Below are 20,322 nucleotides of genomic sequence, written 5' to 3' on the forward strand. Positions count from 1 at the left end.
CAGGTCCCAGGAAGTAAAAGGGGAATGCAGAGTGTTCCTCTTCTCTTCCATCAAACAGCCTCCTTTCTCCTCTCCTTCAAATCAAAACTGGCACTCTCCTGTTAGACCAAAAAAGAGAAAATGGTATGCAGTGACCTGGTGAAGCTCAGATGAATTGTCAGCTTACAAAAATTTGACCGACCAGCAAAATGTTACCACGCACCTCCCAGAGCCATGGGAGCTCGTGTCTGGTAATGAGGCAAACCAGCAGGAAAGAGAGACACGGTTCTGAGCATGGACCACAAGGCCTCTTTCATCAGCAACTAGATACCCCAACATTAAATTCTACTTTCTTGCTCATGTTTAAGCCATTTTATCTCCACCAGAGGGCCAGAATGGAGATGAAACTGTAACCTGATGACTTTGCTGCTGATTTAAGAACTGATCCAAGACCTTGGGGAGGGCAGGGCAGCGAAGGAAGAGAGATGTGAAAAAGTTGGGGTCAAGACAACACTCAGTTACTCAAAGGGGGCTTATCTTAATCTAAGGCGATCCTCCAATTCTACCCAAGAAGCCTCAACTCACAGAATGACATTGTCATTAAAATAAGCTCAAAAAATATATATAACATAGGATAGCTTCAATGGCTACTTGGGCTCAAAAAGTCCATTATCTCTGACTCCTTCCATTGCTTCTTACATCCAAACAGTCACCCTGTCCTCATCAACTCTTTCCTTGTAGAGTCGACCACATCTGCCCCTTCATAACGCTCCCAAGTTTTCAAAATCTTATCTCCTTTTCCTGTAATAACCTCCCAACCATGGCCCCCGTCTCTGGTTTTCTCCTCACCACCTCCTACGCTGTGAACACAGTTATAAAGTTAATCTCACTGAAACAGGAGTGGTTCCATCACCAGCTTGCTGAGAAACATCCAGTGACTACCAACCTCCACTTTAAGGCCGTGTCCACAAGCACTGCCCTGTCCATGCTGAAACCATATGTACTCAGAGCCCTCCCTCTACCCTCCATGACATGTCCCTGCCCCCAACCCAGAAACAAACAGGCACCATTTTCAAGAATCTGTGAGAAATCGCATTCATGGGTCCTCCAGCATTCAGGCTTCTCTGGATCAAATACTACATCCAGAGATGTGGTTGAAAGGCACATTCTTAAGTCTCACACACGTGGTATGACCCCACCCTACGTTTCCAGTACCATCTTTCCACTTCTATGAGTGCACCATTGCCCATATGGATTCACACCCAGAGCTTCCAACTCATTGTTCACATTTGGCTGCTATGCCTTGCTCAGCTATGTTTTGCCCTTGTCCAGATGTCCCTTCTGGAGAAGGAAATGGCAACCCACTCTGGTACTCTTACCTGGAAAATCCCATGGACGGAGGAGCCTGGTAGGCTCTAGTCCATGGGGTCACAAAGAGTCGGACATGACTGAGCGACTTCACTTCAGATGTCCCTTCTCCACTGACCTGGAGCAGGATGCTGCAGGCTGCCAACCCCAGGACGGGGGGTAACAGGTACACCGTCGACAGCCTGATGCCAGAGTGCAGTCCGATACCCCTGAACTGGAATCCCAGCAGCATCCCAGACAAGCTAACCTCTCCTTAACTCAGTGTCTTCATTTTTAAAGGAGGATAGTGATCTCTACCTTGTTCAGGAGGAACCAGGCTAGGAGGGCAGCCAGATAACACATGAACCGAGAGATCAAGTTGCAGACAGACAGTGACATGGCCGAGACGGGGCTGAAGCCTGGAAGGCTGGGGAGGGGAGCTCAACCCCAGCTGACTTGGATCTAACCTGCCCAGGTCTTCATGATTTTCCACTCACCGTGATGAACTAGTGTTAGCTCTGTTATTTTATTATTATTAATCCTCTTTTGAGTCAATATCATCGAGGCAGGCTTAACTTCTTCAAGTCTGGGTTTTGGGGCTGCCATGTGCATTCCTGTTACAAACATGATCAGGGATGAGTGACACTTCATCCCTAGGTTCACCCACTCCTTCACCCTACAGATATTCATGAGGCACCTACTGTGTGCTGGGTGGAAGAAAACCAAAAATGAGCAGACTCGAAAGATGGGAGCTTATGTATAAAAGACTGAATACCGTGTTTAGGACATGGCAGGGGGCACATGCCCCCTACAGGGCAATGCTTTCATCGCTGCTACAGTTCTGCAGGCTTTCTCTCTTTCCTCTGTGATCATGGGGAAGGCCTCTAGGATGAAAAGATCCATGCAGCCCACATTGGGGAGCTATGCGTGAAGAATAGGGTCTTTTCTTAGAAGAAAGGCAGAGACACCAGATCCACTGCACACTCGATGAGGGAGGAGGGAACTTCTGCTTTAAGCCAGTGAGCGCGCAGGATAGACTCTCTGCAGCATAAGCTCATCCTGTCCTGACGAACACGATGCCTTTCATTTCCTCCACTATCACCACTTGGCAATTAATCATGTGTAATAATGCCTTGTGATCATCCTTACACTCACTGCCCTTTATTTTTTTAATTTCCTTAACTTTACTTGTCATCATGCCTCTTTAACAAGAGCCTCTTAAACATGGTGACCTTCGTTTCTACTCACAGGGCTCTCCTCTTCACCCTATCCCCCTAAATTTAGCAGTGCGCCTTGCATACAGCAACAGTTCAACTCATAATTGATGATTTAACATTTTCCCATTAAGAAATAATCCCCCTAATATAATGACAATTATTTACTTTCAGTAACTAATGCTATTCCACTGGCATGGATAATTAGGAATTAAGCACAATAGCAACTGTAACACTTGAGGGACTCACCTATGTCAGCATGGGCCTCAGGATTCTTTGTCAACTAATCGTAGGTTGGCTTGGTGATCATCTCTTATTTGTGTTGATCCCAGCGTCTGTGGTCCTGTTTAATGATATGTGTCTGGGCTTCCTATTCCTTCATCTGTATATTTAAACAGTCCTAAGGACCAGCAATGATAACAGCTATGGAAACATACTAGCTGTGAGACCGTAGGCTAGTCATCTCATCTCTCTATGCCCCAGTGTCCTTATCTATACGGTGAGAGTAAAAAAATGTATCTTGTAAGGTTGTTGTGAGAATTACATATGTTAATACGCGTAAGGTACTTAGGAACTTAAGTACTGAGACACAGCGGTGGGGTTTCCCAGGTGGCGCAGTGGTAAAGAACCCACCTGCCAATGCAGAAGACACAAGAAACATGGGTTTGATCCCTGGGTTGGAAAGATGCCCTGGAGGAGGAAATAACAATGCCTGGAAAATTCAATGGACAGAGGAGTCTGGCAGGGACAAAGTCCTGCAGGGTCGCAGAGAGTCAGACAAAACTGAGCACGCACACACACTAAACGCTAAAATCATTTCCTGAGCTCCTGCTGGATGGCAGGTATTAGAGAAACAGGGATGAATAAGGGGTTGCCCAGTTTCTAAGGAGTTTACAACCCAGTAAAGGTGATTAAATATTGATACCTAAACAAGTGAATCGAAGTGTTACAGAACCAGATCCAGAAAGTGTGTGCACACACACACAGAAAAGGCAGACTTGCATGCACACACAGCTGCACACACTCACGTGTACACAACTCCTGGCGACTGCTTACAAACAAGAAAGCGATCCTTTCCCCTGGAAGAAAGGAAGCTGGAAGGTTCCATGGAGAACCGACAGCTGACCTGAGTTTATGATATGAATAAGGTATAAGCCAGGCAAGATAAGGCACAAAGACATCCAAGGAATTAAATGTAAGAAGAGGCAAAAAAAACATTTATTCACATATTCATCCAGCAAAGATTTATCAAATGCCTCCTCTGTGCATATATGGCTTTAAGTTCTGGGACACAGCAGTTAATGATACTGACAAGATTTCTGCTTTCGCCACCTTCTAACAGAGGAGACTAACAATAAACCAGTTAAGAGATATGCAAACCAAGGAACTAGGAAGAAAACCCAGCGGGGTTGAGATGGCCAGAGGGAAGCAGGGGACACACCAGACCCCCTCCCTCCATTGTAGACGTGTACAGAGTGAGAGGTGAGAGCAGAGCCGGAGGCCGACACCAGACCCCCTCCCTCCATTGTAGATGTGTAGAGAGTGAGAGGTGAGAGCAGAGCCAGAGGCCGACACCAGCCTCCATCCCTTTGTTTTTCCATGGGAAGAATTTCCCCTAAACCCTCCTGGCCTTCTATTCCATCCTTTTTCTTTCCCAGGGATGTGGAGCGAGGTACCTGGCTGGGGGCTAAAGCCCGGGTGGACCACACCTCTCCTTGGGAACCCATAACTTCACTGGGTAGAATTACGCTACCACAGGGGTGGGAGGGGGAGAATTAGGTTCTCTTTTTCCTTCCTTCTTCACACAGACAGTGGCCCACAGGCTCAAAACTTTCCTGCAGGTAGACTGTGACCAAGCCCAGACCAGAGAAGCTCTTTGAGATTCTCATCCTACGATACAACTTCTCAGTTAACAGTTGCCAGTCCCAGAGGTTCACCCTGGCTCCATCTGCCTTATTACACTTGTCTTATTTCTCAGTTGGCTCAGGACTTAGGAAGGAATGAGTACTCTTTGAAAATAAAGGTTTTCATACAATAAAAACCTTTCCTCTCTCAACAGACCTCAGAACTAAATTAGGAAGCACTATCCTAATCTATCAAACTTGTCATCTTAATGAAAAATCCTTCAAATCTCTTACTTAATAGCTCCAAAGACACGGTTGGGGTTTGACGAGAGGTCTAGCTCAAGAGGAATAAGGCAAATTCAACAGAAATAGCAAATATTGAGGGAGAAGGGAGATGACTTCAGTGCCACTGTGAAACCCTAGGGTACACAGTTCATGGTCCGTAGCCACAAAGAGGAAGAGGAGGAAACGTGAAATCTTCAGATAGTCTTACCTTATGATTTCCTATCTACATGTTTTTTTAAAACCACACCAGCAAACGAAATTTTTGAATCTATCTTTTCTCTTTTAAAAATTGAAAGATGTTTAGTATTTACAGACTTGCCTCATTGCTTCCTTATGAGACTGGATGAGACCAAAACATTATCATGAAGAAATTATTAATGGTATAGTTACTATCTATAAGACTCAGTTCTGAGCATTGGAGAAATAATAATTAAAAAAAAAAGATGAAGAGTAAGAAGGATGGCTCCTAGGTTCTTTACCTAAAAAGACTGCTCAGGCCCCCAAAGTGTTATATATCAAAAAAGGAAATACAAATCAAATGTCAAATGGATGGTAAAGATTTTTTAAATGCGTCAGGAGTTTGGTGGGGGGAAGCATCTGCTTCCCCCAGAGTGATCACAATGGTTTCACGTAGGATTTTTTTTGGGGGGGACCACACACATGGCATGTGGGATCTTAGTTCCCCGACCAGGGATTAAACCCACACCTCCTGTATTTTAAGTACAGAGTCTTAACCACTGGGCAGTCAGGGAAGTCCCCATGGAGAATTTTAGAGACGAGAAAACATCAAAGAAATGTGAAAACCCCACCCACACACACTGGAGAGACTGCACTTAGAAACTGCACCTCTGGTGGAAGCCCCTAGAAGATACGCCATGTGCAACGGATTGCTGGGTGCAGCCCTACAGGGCCTGGCCTTGCACTTACCTGAGAGGGGTCTCCTCAACCCCCTGTGGACCACATTAAATGTGGCCTGTTTCCCTGTCCACTTTCAGCCAGGAGCAGCTGAGCGCCATGTCCAGGAAGCACTCTGCCCACCATGCCCCTCTGCCAGGGCTGCCTGGCCAGAGGGCTGATTAGAAGAACAGGCTCTCACCGACTCGGGCTGGGCAGTTCTCTGCCAGCACACTCGGGGACCCGCACAATTTTACTACAGACACCTCCTTCCCCTCATCGAGCCCCCAGCTCGGTGGGGACAGGAGGCAAGTGTTGATAGCAGAGACGGATAACAATGACCCAGTCCACACTCTCTACAGGAGAGGAAAGGCGGGCCGGGATAACATGGAAAAAAAGGCGGGAGGCATAGGGCTGTGTTCATCCTGCTCAGGACACACGGGCTGCCATGGCCATGATATTTTTTCTGGCTGCACAGACATGTTGCTATGGAACCAATACATGCCACTGCTACTTGGCCTCTGGCAAATAAAATCGCAGTGCTGGCAGGAGGATTTCCCTTAAAGGGATACCATCGAGGCTGGGCGCTGTTCGAGCTTGGAAATGGCAGCAGCGTTGTTCCAGGGTCCAGCCCCACCAAATAGCATGAGCTGGAGCCCAGTGGACCCCCGTTTCCCAAGGTGGACACTTGCACAGCACAGGAAACTGTGTGGCACCAACACGAGGCGTGGGGATCAGCCTCTGAGTTGCTTTTTAAGAAACTCACAGCTTCGGTGTATTTTTGGTTCCCCACAACCAGTAAAAGCAAACAGCGTGTAGTTTTTGGGGACAATGATTTGACGCCTCCAACTACTTACAACCCAGCAGCAAACCGAAGTTGCCGTTAAGTGGCTCAGCGTGGGTTCAGGTGGTCCTTATTTTACTGCTTTACCATTCCTCAGGTCATACCCATCTCTACCAGTTTTTTTACTTAAAGAACAGCACAAAACAGGCAAGGAATTCGGCACCTTTTCCCAAGGCCCTTCACTGTCTCCTGCTTTAGTCGTGATCAATCTCTTGGTTCCACCGAGCCTCTCCGGTTTCCCCGGGGAGCAGCAGGCCTCGGCGTCCCACGTTATAGTGGTGTGCTCTGGGGGATAAACCTTCGGGGCTTTTCTTGGGCAAGATGAGGGAATGGACACCCTCACACTTCTAATGATGCACAGTTCATGCACAGGGAGTACGTGGGGCCAGGAGACATCAATTCTAGAGTAACAAGCAGGCGAGATAGGCAGTCCCTTAGTGAATCAGCAATCCACGTTCTAAATTCCATACAGGACCCTGGTAGAAAGCAGACTCTCTCTGTACCCTGATGAGCAGAAAAATCAAGTTCCTTTACAAGGACTCCAGGAAGGGCTGAAGAGAAGCCCTCTGTCTGTCAAGATAAAGTGATTAAGCTGAGAAGTGGGATACAATGAGGGACATGGGCTCTCAATACTAGGTTTAGACCAAGCTCTAGAGGTGATGAGACGTTTTGGAAATAAGTGCACTTAGATCGTCAACCTAAATGAAGGTGATCCAGAGCCAGGTGTGGCACAGGTGTCTTGAAAGAACCACAGGTAGGTCCACCTTCTGGGATCCACATTTGTACAGTCTCCATCAGATCAGATCAGATCACATCAGTCGCTCAGTCGTGTCCTGACTCAGTCGTGTCCTGACTCTTTGCGACCCCATGAATCGCAGCACGCCAGGCCTCGCTGTCCATCACCAACTCCAGGAGTTCACTCAGACTCACGTCCATCGAGTCAGCGATGCCATCCAGCCATCTCATCCTCTGTCATCCCCTTCTCCTCCTGCCCCCAATCCCTCCCAGCATCAGAGTCTTTTCCAATGAGTCAACTCTTCGCATGAGGTGGCCAAAGTACTGGAGTTTCAGCTTTAGCATCATTCCTTCCAAAGAAATCCCAGGGCTGATCTCCTTCAGAATGGACTGGTTGGATCTCCTTGCAGTCCAAGGGACTCTCAAGAGTCTTCTCCAACACCACAGTTCAAAAGCATCAATTCTTCGGCGCTCTTCACAGTCCAACTCTCACATCCACACGTGACCACAGGCAAAACCATAGCCTTGACTAGACGAACCTTTGTTGGCAAAGTAATGTCTCTGCTTTTGAATATGCTATCTAGGTTGGTCATAACTTTCCTTCCAAGGAGTAAGCATCTTTTAATTTCATGGAAGCATACCTTTTTTTTTTTTTTTTTTTTTTAAGACAAAGAATGCTCCTCGGAGAGTCTATGACTGCATGCCAAATTTGCACGGCACGGAAACCCTGTTAAGCCGGGCTCTGCAGGTGCAGGCGGTCCCGGGTGGGGGCGTGCCGCTCTGCAGCTGGCCCGCACCCACCTGCAGGTGCACCTCTGAGTCTAACAGCAAAGCAGGTGGACCACGGAGTCCCAGCACGTGACGGGGTGTTGCAAATGTGGTGGTTTGGGAAAGGCTCAAAGGAAAGAAAAAATAGGCCTTTTCAGATGAGGTCCCAAACAAAAATGGTTCTTGGGTACCTCCATGCCATCAGCTTCTCTAGGTAGTAGTCAAGTACGAGAAAGTTAAATAGGGGAGAGTGCTCCTCCTGCCACTTGTCTTGAAAGATGGAGGTATGGTGTGGTGAGGGTGCCTTCAGCTGTGTCTGACTCTGCAACCCCATGAATGGAGCCTGCCATGTTCCTCTGTCCATGGAATTTCCCAGGCAAGAATACTGGGGTGGGTTGCCATTTCCTCCTCCAGGGGAACTTCGCAACCCAGGGATCAAACCTGGGTCTCTAGCCTCTCCTGCATTGGCCATGGATTCTTTACCATCGGGATAACATCATGTTGAACCACCTGTTAACTGTATCCTCAGAGGTCACTGGGATTCAAAAGACAGCTGTGTGTGGGATTGGGTGGCCATGACCACACACAGCTGAAAGTCCAATGCCTCCCTCATAATCTAGGCTCAGAAGAGGGTGGCGGGGGAACGGAAGCCCTCAGGACCTCAGCTGTCCCGTCTGTACACAGGGACTTTGCCAGATGGGCTCTAACGTCCCAGCTAGTGCTCACATCCCATTATTCTCTGTCATGGTGTTAAGACAGTATGTCACATGAACAAAATGCATGGGTTCTCCTTGCCCACGGCTGTGGTTCTGTGCATCAGCCACTGGAGGAAAAAAAAAATTTTCCTCTCTCATCCCTTCTGCAAGATAAACAAGGTAACACCAATGAGGAAGACCAACTTAGAGGAGACAAAACCTGTGAACAGCCAAAACAAACGGCAGAAAAACACCAGGGGGAACCCTCCCCTCTGAAGGGAAGAGGAGACGCAATGAGTAAGAAGAGTATCTTGGTACCAGGTGGGAGAAGGCCTACGGATTATAAGCACGTACCAAGAGAGGCGAGTAAAACACCCCCGTGAAGGAGTCAAAGGATCACTCACCCTGTGAAAACAGCAGTCTGGTCTCTCTCCACCCAGAAAACGGACTAATTTCTTTGGAAAACTGGAAGAGAAAAAGATTAAAAATAAAACATTAAACCCATCCTATAAATTGGCTTGGGGACGCGGGCCAGGGAGATGAGACACCCCTAGCACCGGGCCCCTGATTACTTACTAGGCACACAGCTAATGTCTGAAGACCGTGGACCTCCCACCACTTGGCTGAGTACGAGAATTTTAAAGACGGAGCTCTGAACAATTAATATGAAGAAAATAATCGTGTGCATGATTCCTTTAACTTCGGAGGAGTGAACCTTTGAAAAAGGAGTGTCGTGGGGCAGCACCCCGCGGGTCTTCAAGCCTTGTAGTTGCCCAGGCTCGAGATGAGAGGAAGAGCCCAGAGACAGCGACAGAGACATCTGGACAAGGGGGTCCTCCACCGAGGCCTTGGAGAGACAAATCCCCGTGTGCAACAGACGATGAGCAAGACACGGACATGGCCGCATTCCTCACTAATCGGGGGAGGAGGCTACGATTTATAGGGGGAATAGAGGGCAGGTGGGCTCCCCCAGTTACCAGGGAAACCCAGAGGTTAGGGCAGAGCAAGCACGTAGGCAGTTACTGATTAAGCCCTGTAATTAAGGGATTGGATAGTCATGTGAGTGAAGCCAAGCCTGGTCGGGCAGGCGATACAGAGACCAAGGGAACTGCCATCTTGATTGGCCTGACCATACAATATATAGTCACATATATCATGGTGCCTGGGAAATAATTTTTAGGTAGACCTTTAAAAATGCCACGTCTGCACCCCCACAATGGGGCTAACTGAAGATGTCTTCATAGTAACCAGAGCATCCCATCACGTCACTTTGCCTTCTCCCAAAATGGGGTACCCACAACTCCATCCATCCCCGCCCCCGGCTGGCGCCACTGAAGTCCATGACCCCAAAGGGATCCATAATTAAGCTCCTACAGGAAGGGGGACTTGGCAGAGAGGCGCCCACATATCAGGCGGACTGAGTAATCCCGTGAGGAAGCCACGGTGTCTGAGATAAAGTGTGGGAAAGAACCGAGATGATGTGAGTGTTGGAAGAGGAAGCCTGGAAGACAAAGGCAGATAAGGCGGTGACAGCCACAGACCATTTAATCTGCATCACCCAAGGAACTCGGCACAAGATCCAAGTTTTTAAAAATTTCCACAGGCTGTTTTCAAGACGGCTTTGCAGGTTCAGGAGGGGAGGAGGCAAGGCGAGCCTAGCTCCCCAGACTGGTAATTTTCACACGATCCCAGAGTACCAGGGATCCAGTCTCCAGCCACTGCTTTTCCTTCCTTTTCCCTAAAAGGAAAAGAGCACTGCGACCTCTAGGGCTGGGTGGACAGTCTCCTCCCGGGGAGGTGTCCACTGGCCACAGATTCCCAGACTTGGTGCCTCAGAATCTTCTAGGCTGTCTTCACAGCCCCAGGGAGAAACCTCCCTCCCCGACCACCAGTCTGTGCGGGGAGAGGAGAGGGGTACTGAGAGCACGTGATCCTGCCTCTTGGGAAGTTCACACGCTGACTGAAAGCCCTGCAGGGAAACACTGCAATCCCCGAGAGATGGTCCTGGCCCCACTGGTGAAATCTCTGAGCGCCGTCTTTCGAAAGCAACACTTTATAATTCACTCGCATACATTAACCTTTTCCTCCTCAAGGCAGACAGGAGGTCTAGAGTGAGATTCACCAGGACCCCACACACTGATTTCAGAGTCAAACCTGAATCTGAGTCTCAGATGCGTCACCCACCACCTGTGCGATGCTGGGGACATAAACTCTCGGAACCCTTTCCTCATTTGCATTGATGGCAGTCATAATACCAACTTCACATCATGTCTCAGGTTCTCAGTGCAGTCCTTGGCACGCAGAAGAGACTTAATAAAAAGAAAATCCCCTAATGCCATGCAGCATAACACGTTTACAGATCTGTGACGACAAGACACGGCAGAGAAAACTGTGGGTATCTGTATTGTATTCTCTTTTTCTCCACGCCCCCAAAAATGAGATGAGAAAAATGAAAATCAAGTAAAACCATTTACTGTGAACAATCAGGGCTTGTCAGGTGGCTCAGTGGTAAAGAATCCACCTGCCAATGCAGGAGACTTAAGAGACTCAGGTTTGATCTCTGGGTTGGGAAGATTCCCTGGAAAGGGAAATGACAACCCACTCCAGTATTCTTGCCTGGAGAATCCCATGAACAGAGGAGCCTGGTGGGCAACAGTCCATGGGGTCACAAAAGTCGGACACAACCAAAGCGACTAGGCACATGCCCACATGAACAATTAGGTAATACAGATAAGGAAGGAAAAAACCCCAGATAATACAAAGCAGCAAAAGTTCCACTAATAACACTTTGAACATTTTCACTTCTACAGCGGCAAGGTCTCAGCTATGCCCAAATATACAGAATATAACATACACATACTTACATAAATAAAATTATATACATATATACAGTGTATTTATAACATTCTATGATACCATTCATATTGTTCTTGTCTAATATTTTACTTGTTATATTGTAAAACTCTTTTAACATCAACAAATCCATCCCCATCATAATTGTTTAAGGACTACAAGAGTATTGCGATGAAAGAACGAACCACTAAATCCATATTTGTTGAATTTACAGAATTTATCAGTATCCCACATTTATGAGAAACGACTACATTTATGGTAGCGTGTGATTCTTTTGCTTCTACATCATCATCAAGATTGGGAAAGGCAGTGTGTATAAATATCAGAAGCCTTAACAACAAAAAATTGTTTTGGTTTGAGTGGGTGTAGCTGAGAAGACTACAAACTAGTACATATACTGCAGGGAATAATATCACAAATCACAATATTCAGTGAGTTTCCAATACATTGAAAGGGGACAAAATTTTAAAGACTAGGAGTACCAGCAGATATAGATGCCTCTTTCAAGTGTGAAAATCGTTAAGTCTGAAGTTCAAGAGGTGTCCCTGTTTGTGGCCCAATTGTGGTGGAGTGACTTCATGGTACAGAGAGAAGTAAACTGGAAATTGTAGACTTCTGTGTGAACCTAAAAATTATAATCACATTATACAAACTAGAAAACTTTTTTAAAAAAAATCAGAATTTACCATATTTAGAAGATATCAAGAATGGGAATGTTTGTGCAGTCTCTATATTTCTAATATAATTTCCTTCTCAAAGAGAATGGTTGGTCTGGTAAAAACATATGTGATACAGCTTAAGTGAGTTGCACGACACGTGCTCGTCCTCGGCTGAGAAACTTGTAACCGGGAAAGTGAAGGTATCCCCGCGATCAGCAGAGTGTAGAGTGAACTCTTCCTCCAGTTATGAATGGAACCCTTTAATGCATTGCCAACCCTGCTCCTACAAGCAGGCAGGAGGTGGGGAACTGCCAGGGAGCACAGCGAAAGAAAGACAGGGCACATTGTGGCAGCAGAGAAATGCCAAATCAGATACCAGCTGAAAAATTCTGGTATCTGAGACCAAAAGTGGAGAAACACAAGAGTTCGACTTGTGGGTTCCCACAAATGCACAGGTGATAAACCCTTCACACGCTACGTTCTAAGAAAAGTTCATGCTTTGTCCAGCTTATGCGACTTTTAGGGGAAGTAACAATTTGTGGTGGGGGGGCGTGTTCGTAGAAGAGATTTCTACTGTTCTGTGTTGTCCATGAGTAACAGCATCAACACCCGGAGATAAGAACTTAGATCTTAAATTTTAGCTCTGGATGGAAGCAGAGAAAGCATCTCTTCCACAACTCCCTCTAGGGACTTTACTGTATGGAGGAATATGGAGTGAGCTACGTTTAACAGATCTCCTTTGATGGTACAGTTTAGGAGCTTGTGAGAAGTTCCTAGATCTAACCATGAACTTCTTAAAGGGACAGAGTTTCTGCTTTGCTTCACTCTGTCGTGGTCCCTGCCTTCTGCATGAGAGGAAACCAGATGGTCAGGCTGTGTCGTGCACTATCCAGTATAATGTCTCTTTTATGCAGTGGAACCTAAATGACACACGTTCTTAAATGTGCTTTCAAAGGGACCTTTGCATCCTTTGATGGTGTAGGTGGGCTGGCCCAGAGTACATTCTGTAGAGTAGACCCAGCCATGGAAAATGAGGGTTTAGATTCTAAGACACCCCCATCCAATTGTCTGTCTCTGGTAAATATGATGTAGCTAGGAAAACTGGGCTGACACTCTCTATTCCACACTTACAACATATTTTTGGACTACTGATTTAGGAAAGTTCTGTGTTGCCATTGTATAATGTCATCCTGAGTGAGCACTGAATTCCTTATTATTAACTATTCCCATTTACTGGGTGGCTAATTATGCCAACAAGGGCTTCCCTGGTGGCTCAGCAGTAAAGAATATGCCTTCAATGCAGGAGACAAAGGTTCAATCCCTGGGTCGGGAAGATCCCCTGAAGAAGGAAAAGGGAACCACTCCAGTGTTCTTGCCTGGGAAATCCCATGGACAGAGAAGCCTGGCAAGCTATAGTCCATGAGGTTGCAAAAGAGTGGGACACGACTTCGTGACTGAACAACAACACTTATGCCAACAAGTTTTATCTACTATCTTTAATTCTCACAAAATCTCTGTAAAACAGGTTCTCTTAGACCCAGTGTGCAGATAAGGAAAACAAGGTTCGAGACACGTGGCCTACCCAAGGTTACATAACCAGTAGGTGACAAAGCAAGAATTCTAAGCCAGGTCTGCCTGGCTTTTCTGGCCAAAGAGAAAAAGAGAGGAGCACTGTGGCAACAAGCGTGTGGATTTCTGTATGGAAGCCCTGGTACGTAGCATTCTGTTGAACACAAAAGCCAGCACTTGCTCCCACTAAATAAGCAGACATTTCTTTTTCAGGTTATAAAATAGATGGGGGGCAGCAAGCGAGGATGCTAGAACCAACGTCACCCACAACAGTGAAGAGTGACTCGCGCCATCCAACAGGCGCTGGGCAAACATGCTTCAGGCAGAGGAGCAGGACCAAACTGCTGAGAGTTGCAACGACACGAAACATAGCCGGCAAGTCGCTCGAACAATTACTTCGCATCATTCTGATTATGAGCCACAAGCATGCAATCAGCAGCACAGAGACGATCTCAAATGATCTCCATCAGCATTTTACTTCAGCTATCACAGCAGATGGAACAGACTCTCATCTGACCTAAACACAATGTTAATGACCCACATACGAAGAAAGTGCAGGCAGAACAGGGGCACGGGGGCAGTGGCCTTGCTGGACGCCAGTGGTCATAATAGATGCATTTTATTTCGTTCAACTTTTCCATTTACTACCTCAGAGTAAATAAACACCATTTATGTGTTTCTCATCTGATACACTTATCCACAGTCTAACTCAATTGAAAGACTTAAGTAAGCTTACAAATTCCCCAGACTTAATAATGCATGTGGTACACATCTCTACAATCACATTCCATTGTAAATTTTTGTGAGTTTGCATTTCCCCCACTCAATTGTGGCCCAGCCCTGAGAGCAAGGAATTGACATCATTTATTTCTGTATTCCCAACATCGAGTCCAGTGTCTGGCATCAACAGTAGACAACAAAATATGCAGAAATGAATGAAGTCTCATCAGGCCATAAATAAGAAGGCACACTTACTGAGCGGATGGATGACCTCCCAGTTGTTCTAAGGGCAAGATCTGAATTCCAAAATGTGTCTACAAATTGAAAAGATGATGGTACAAATTGAAAAGATTTGGGGAAATATATATCATGAAAATCTGTTCCTAGGGGGGGAAAACACACAGATACAAAAATAAGGAAATACTGCCCTCATACCAGCTGAAGAAAATCATTTGCAAGGGGATTCTCACCAGACTGTGCTCAACATTAAAGCCTTTAAAATCATGGAGGAGAGAGTATTTGGGGAGCGGTTCCCGAGGAGAGTAATTAAAATCACTACAGGTTAGGAACCACATCTGGAAGAGAAATACTGATTATTAGATTAAGGGCGGGGCGGAGAATTCAACTTTTCTTCTCAAAAAGTAAAGGAAAAAGGCTATAAAGCTTTCAATAGATCAGCACTAAACCAATGGGCTTTCCAAGTGACTCAGTGGTAAAGAACCTGCCTGCCAATGCGGGAGACATAAGAGACCTGAGTTCGATCTCTGGGTCAGAAAGATCCCCTGGAGAAGGAAATGGCAACCCGCTCTAGTATTCTTGCCTGGGAAATCCCATGGATAGAGGAGCCTGGTGGGCTACAGTCCATGGAGTCGCAAGAGTCGGACGTTTAGCAACTAAACAAGAAATGAAAACTAACGATTTCACTATGAGTTGGGGCAGTAAGCCTCATATAATGGGATAAAGCCTCTATTTCGCCTTTAGATAAATATTATATCTACAGCAAAATGTGACGTCTCACCAGATTCATCCACTATTGAGATTCTATTTGGACTGTACTGAATGGTTACCTGCCATTCTGTGTGATAAAGCATTTTCAGGTAGACGTTACTCCTAGCTTTATGATTTCCTGGGAGCCTGTGTTTGTGGATGATTATGAGTGTATGTTGTGTGTGCGCAGGTCTAGAATTTCCAATGATCTCAAAGGATATTATAAATAATCTTTTTTAAAACTTTTATATTGGAGTTTATTAATAATGTTCTGTTAGTTTCAACTGCAAAGCAAAGTGATTCAGTTATATATATATATACATGTATCTATTCTTTTTCAAATTCTTTTCCCATTTAGGTTGTTACACAATATTGAGCAGAGTTCCCTGTGCTATACAGTAGGGCCTTGTTGGTTATCCAGCAAAGGAGGGATATAGTTTGGGAGTTTGGGATTGAGATGTACACACTGCTATGCTTAAAATAAAAACCTTTTAAATTGAATATTTAATATCCTTGAGTTGCCAAAACATACTATATAAGCTCCTCAAAGTCCATGCCCGTACACCTTAACAATTCTCCTGGTAATTAGCATAAGTTCACTGCATGAACGGCTAAACGGTTGAACAGAGGGCAAAACAAAATCAGCAAACCAACGGTATCTTAAAATTCCAAAACTGACCATTACTACCTTAGCAAGGCTGTACCTCTGGCTTAGAGGGAGTGGTAAAAGAAGCAGGACACTATTTTTAGAGTAAAAAGCCACAAGTTTTCTGTGCTGTACGTTTCACAGCCATGTCCCTGCAGTATAACTCCTCTTACTGTACGTAAAGATCAGAGCTACTTCACCGAAGTTTAGTATAAATAGGGACTTTCACAGGGCAAAGGCAAGCGTCAAATACTGTGACTTTTTTTTTTTTTGCTATGGCATGCGGGATCTTAGTTCCCTGACCAGGGACTGAACCTGCGCCCCTTGCACTGGAAGCGTTGGAGTCTTAAACCACTGGACCACCAGTGAAGTCCTCTAGATACTGTAACTTTAAAAAAATGCTGCCTGTGTTAGAAACCTTTCAGCCACACTGGGCAGGAGTCCTGGTGGTGCTAGATGCAAAAGTTATGGCCCCAATCAAACAAAAAAGGCTTAATTAAAGAACACATCTGGACACAAAGTTGGAGTTCAGCAAATTCTCAAAAGTCAGTTTCTCTTACACCTACATGAGCTTTACAGCTTTCAAACTACTCAAGTGTAGAGTGAATGGTCAGCCGTCTACACCACTATATTGTATCAATTGTTTAACGGTACTTCTTAAATGTCTAGAATAGTCAAGGGCTGGCAAACTTTTTCAGTAAAAAGAGCCAGATAGGAAATGTCTTAGGTTTTGTGGGTCTGACAATCTGTCACAACCACTCAGCTCTGCCACTGTACCACAAAGGCTGCCATAGACAATACTATACAAACGGGCATGGCTGTGTGCCAATAAAATTTTATTTGTAAAAGCAAAAGGAGGTGGGATATGGCCCATGGGCCAGAGTCTGTCAACCCCTGGTCTCGAATATCATCACATTGGGAACTTGAGAAACAGAATCTCTGTTTCCTCCTTTTCCCCAAAAGAGATTTTATTTTTACTTAGTAAAAAGTCAGATGACAATATCACACACTATCCAAAAGCAGTAACTGGCTTATTTCTGCAGCACTCACCACTGAACTTCCTTTACAATAAGCGGGAAGGGCAAGTCTTTCAGTGTCAGGTGGAATTTTCCAGAGGGGCAAGTCTCTGCATTTATCTCTGCATGACATACACGTAAAGGGAAGAGGCTGCCCCAGAGAACCCTGGGTAAGTGCCCAATAGCCTTAAGAAACAGTGACCTTTCTAGGCAATCAGGGAGACATCTGTGCCAGGGCCAAAAACAAACCACCTGATTAAAAATGGGCAAAGGACTTGAACTGACATTTCTCCAAAGAAAATACACAAATGGCCAATAAGCACACAAAATAATGCTTAGCATCACTAACCATTAGGAAAAGGCACATCAAAACCATACTGAGATACCACTTTGCACTTCTTAGGATGGCAGCAATTATCAAAAACAACAAACAAAACCACAGAAATACCATGTAATGGCCAGAATGTGGAACAACTGCAACGCTTATGCATTACTGGTGGGAATGTAAAATGGTGCAGATACAGCTACTATGGAAAACAGTATGATTGTTCCTTAAAAAAAAATTAAACACAGAATACCATATGATCCAGCAATCCCACTTCTGAGTATATACCCAAGAGATATGAAAGGAAGGACTTGAACATACATCTGTACATGCATGTTCATAGCAGTCTTATTCTTTCAAAGCAAAAGGTGGATGCTCTCAAGTGTGAATGAGCAAATGGTAGTCATCAAACACGCAGGGGAATATTATACAGCCTTTTAAAAGGAGGACATTCTAACACATGTTACAACATGGAGGAATCTCGAGGACATTATGCTACATGAAATATGTCACAAAGGGACATACAGTATATGATTCCACTTATATGAGGTACCGAGAGCCATCCAACTCATAGACAGAAAGTAGAATGGTTGTCAGGGGCTGGAAGGAGGGGTAGTGGAGGGTCTGCTTCATGGGTACAGAGTTTCAGTCTGGGAAGACAGAAGGCATTCTTCAGATGAATGGATGATGATAGCTGCACAGCACTGTGAATGTCCTTTATATTAGTGAAGTGTACACTTAAAAATAATAAATTTCATTTTATGCATACTTAACCACAAGTTTTTAAAAAAAGATTTTCGAAAAAAATCACATTTTTCAGGTGATCTGTTTGGACCAGGTTATCCCAAGGAGGTCCAAGTCTGTCATGCTTGAGAGGGCTGGTTTACAGGAAGCAGCTGAGGAATTGCAACTGGGTTTGAAAATTTGACAGCCCCTGTTCCCAGGTGGCTCAGATGGTAAAGTGTCTGCCTGCAATGCGGGAGACCTGGATTCGATCCCTGGGTTGGGAAGATCCACTGGAGAAGGAAATAGCAACTCACTCCAGTACTCTTACCTGGAAAATTCCATGGACGGAGAAGCCTGGTAGGCTACAGTCCATAGGATTGCAAAGAGTCAGACACGACTGAGTGACTTCACTTTCACTACATCTAGAGTCATTTGGACTAGAAGGAAATACAAGCGTTCCCACTAACATGAAATAGGACCTTATGATCCCTGCCCACCCCACCCATGTCCTCCACCTGCTTTTTGTCTGCAGAAAAACTTTAACCAAAAAACATGTTTAATCAGAGAAATGAGAAAATACAGAAACAAAAGAAAACAGTCAAATAATAATAGTTCTATCATTAAGCAAAGTCAAGGACTTTTAGTTCCTCTTCAAAGGCTGCAGATAATATTCTGAGCTGTGAGAATATCCTGTTAGCTGTTTTGTGGATACTGAAACCCCAACCAGGTGGAAGAAGCTAACTACATGATGACCGGACTATAGCCATGACATAAGCCGCCACAATTCCAAGAATTGAACTCAAGGAAATGGGAACAAACCAACCTGGAACTGAAGATTCACTATACTTAAAACAGTCAAGATGACACTGATCAGATCACCCCATGGCCAATGGCAAGATGAACGTTGGAGCTGATTGTATTGTATCTGCATGTAGCCCCCTCCTTAGTTGATACATCCCTGAAACCCCCATTAAAGGCTATTGCCCACTGACTGCCAGGAGATGGGAGAGAGTCAGCCTTTGGGCACAAGTCTGTCTCCTCCTCCATCTGCACATTGCAGTCCTCCAAAATAAAGCAAACTTTCCTTTCCACCAACCTTGCCTCTTTATTGGCTTCTGAACGGTGAGTAGCCAGACCCCACTCTCAGCAACGCTAAGACTCAGAGTGAACCAGGGCATGCAGGATCTGTGATGTGGCCAGAAGACGAGCACTCTGCTCTCTGAATGCTACAGCCTCAGAGAGTCAATATGACAGTGAATCAGTCAGTGACAGCTAAGAAGAAAAGGGAAGTTTACCTATCTACTTCATGGAAGGACATAAGAAAGAACAGAGAGGTAAAAGAAATCCCTGTCATCAAGGCAAAGCAACTCCCTGTGGAAAATTCTGAAAGAGATGGGAATACCAGACCACCTGACCTGCCTCTTGAGAAACCTGTATGCAGATCAGGAAGCAACAGTTAGAACTGGACATGGAACAACAGACTGGTTCCAAATAGGAAAAGGAGTATGCAAAGGCTGTATATTGTCACCCTGCTTATTTAACTTATATGAAGAGTACATCATGAGAAACACTGGGCTGGAGGAAGCACAAGCTGGAATCAAGATTGCTGGGAGAAATGTCAATAACCTCCCATATGCAGATGACACCACCCTTATGGCAGAAAGTGAAGAACTAAAGAGCCTCTTGATGAAAATGAAAGAGGAGAGTGAAAAAGTTGGCTTAAAGCTCAACATTCAGAAAACTAAGATCATGGCATGTGGTCCCATCACTTCATGGCAAATAGATGGGGAAACAGTGGAAACAGTGGCTGACTTTATTCTTCTGGGCTCCAAAATCACTGCAGATGGTGATTGCAGCCATGAAATTAAAAGACGCTTACACCTTGGAAGGAAGTTATGATCAACCTAGACAGTACATTAAAAAGCACAGACATTACTTTGTCAACAAAGATCCGTCTAGTCATGGCTACGGTTTTTCCAGTGGTCATGTATGGATGTGAGAGTTGGACTATAAAGAAAGCTGAGCACCAAAGAATTTATGCTTTTGAACTGTGGTGTTGGAGAAAACTCTTGAGAGTCCCTTGGACTGCAGGGAGATCCAGCCAGTCCATTGTAAAGGAGATCAGTCCTGGGTGTTCATTGGAAGGACTGATGCTGAAGCTGAAACTCCAATACTTTGTCCATCTAATGTGAAGAGCTGACTCATTTGAAAAGACC

The 20,322-nt window shown here is 45.2% G+C and overlaps 1 protein-coding gene across 18 annotated transcripts in view; it reads right to left on the minus strand.

Annotated features, from left to right (window-relative positions):
- Positions 1 to 20,322, minus strand: part of ATXN1 (ataxin 1) — a 405,519-nt gene that overhangs the window by 173,734 nt on the left and 211,463 nt on the right. For 16 of the 18 annotated variants that reach the window (XM_025295470.3, XM_006079287.4, XM_025295434.3 and 13 more), the window contains one exon: positions 9,010 to 9,070. The gene's annotated coding sequence lies outside the window, so the exon portion shown is untranslated. Of the gene's footprint in view, positions 1 to 9,009; positions 9,071 to 9,181; positions 10,987 to 20,322 lie in introns of those variants that run through there. The other 2 variants (XM_044927466.2, XM_044927422.2) reach the window with 1 other exon arrangement.

Source organism: Bubalus bubalis, chromosome 2, assembly GCF_019923935.1.
Source record: "Bubalus bubalis isolate 160015118507 breed Murrah chromosome 2, NDDB_SH_1, whole genome shotgun sequence".
Lineage (NCBI taxonomy): Eukaryota > Metazoa > Chordata > Mammalia > Artiodactyla > Bovidae > Bubalus > Bubalus bubalis.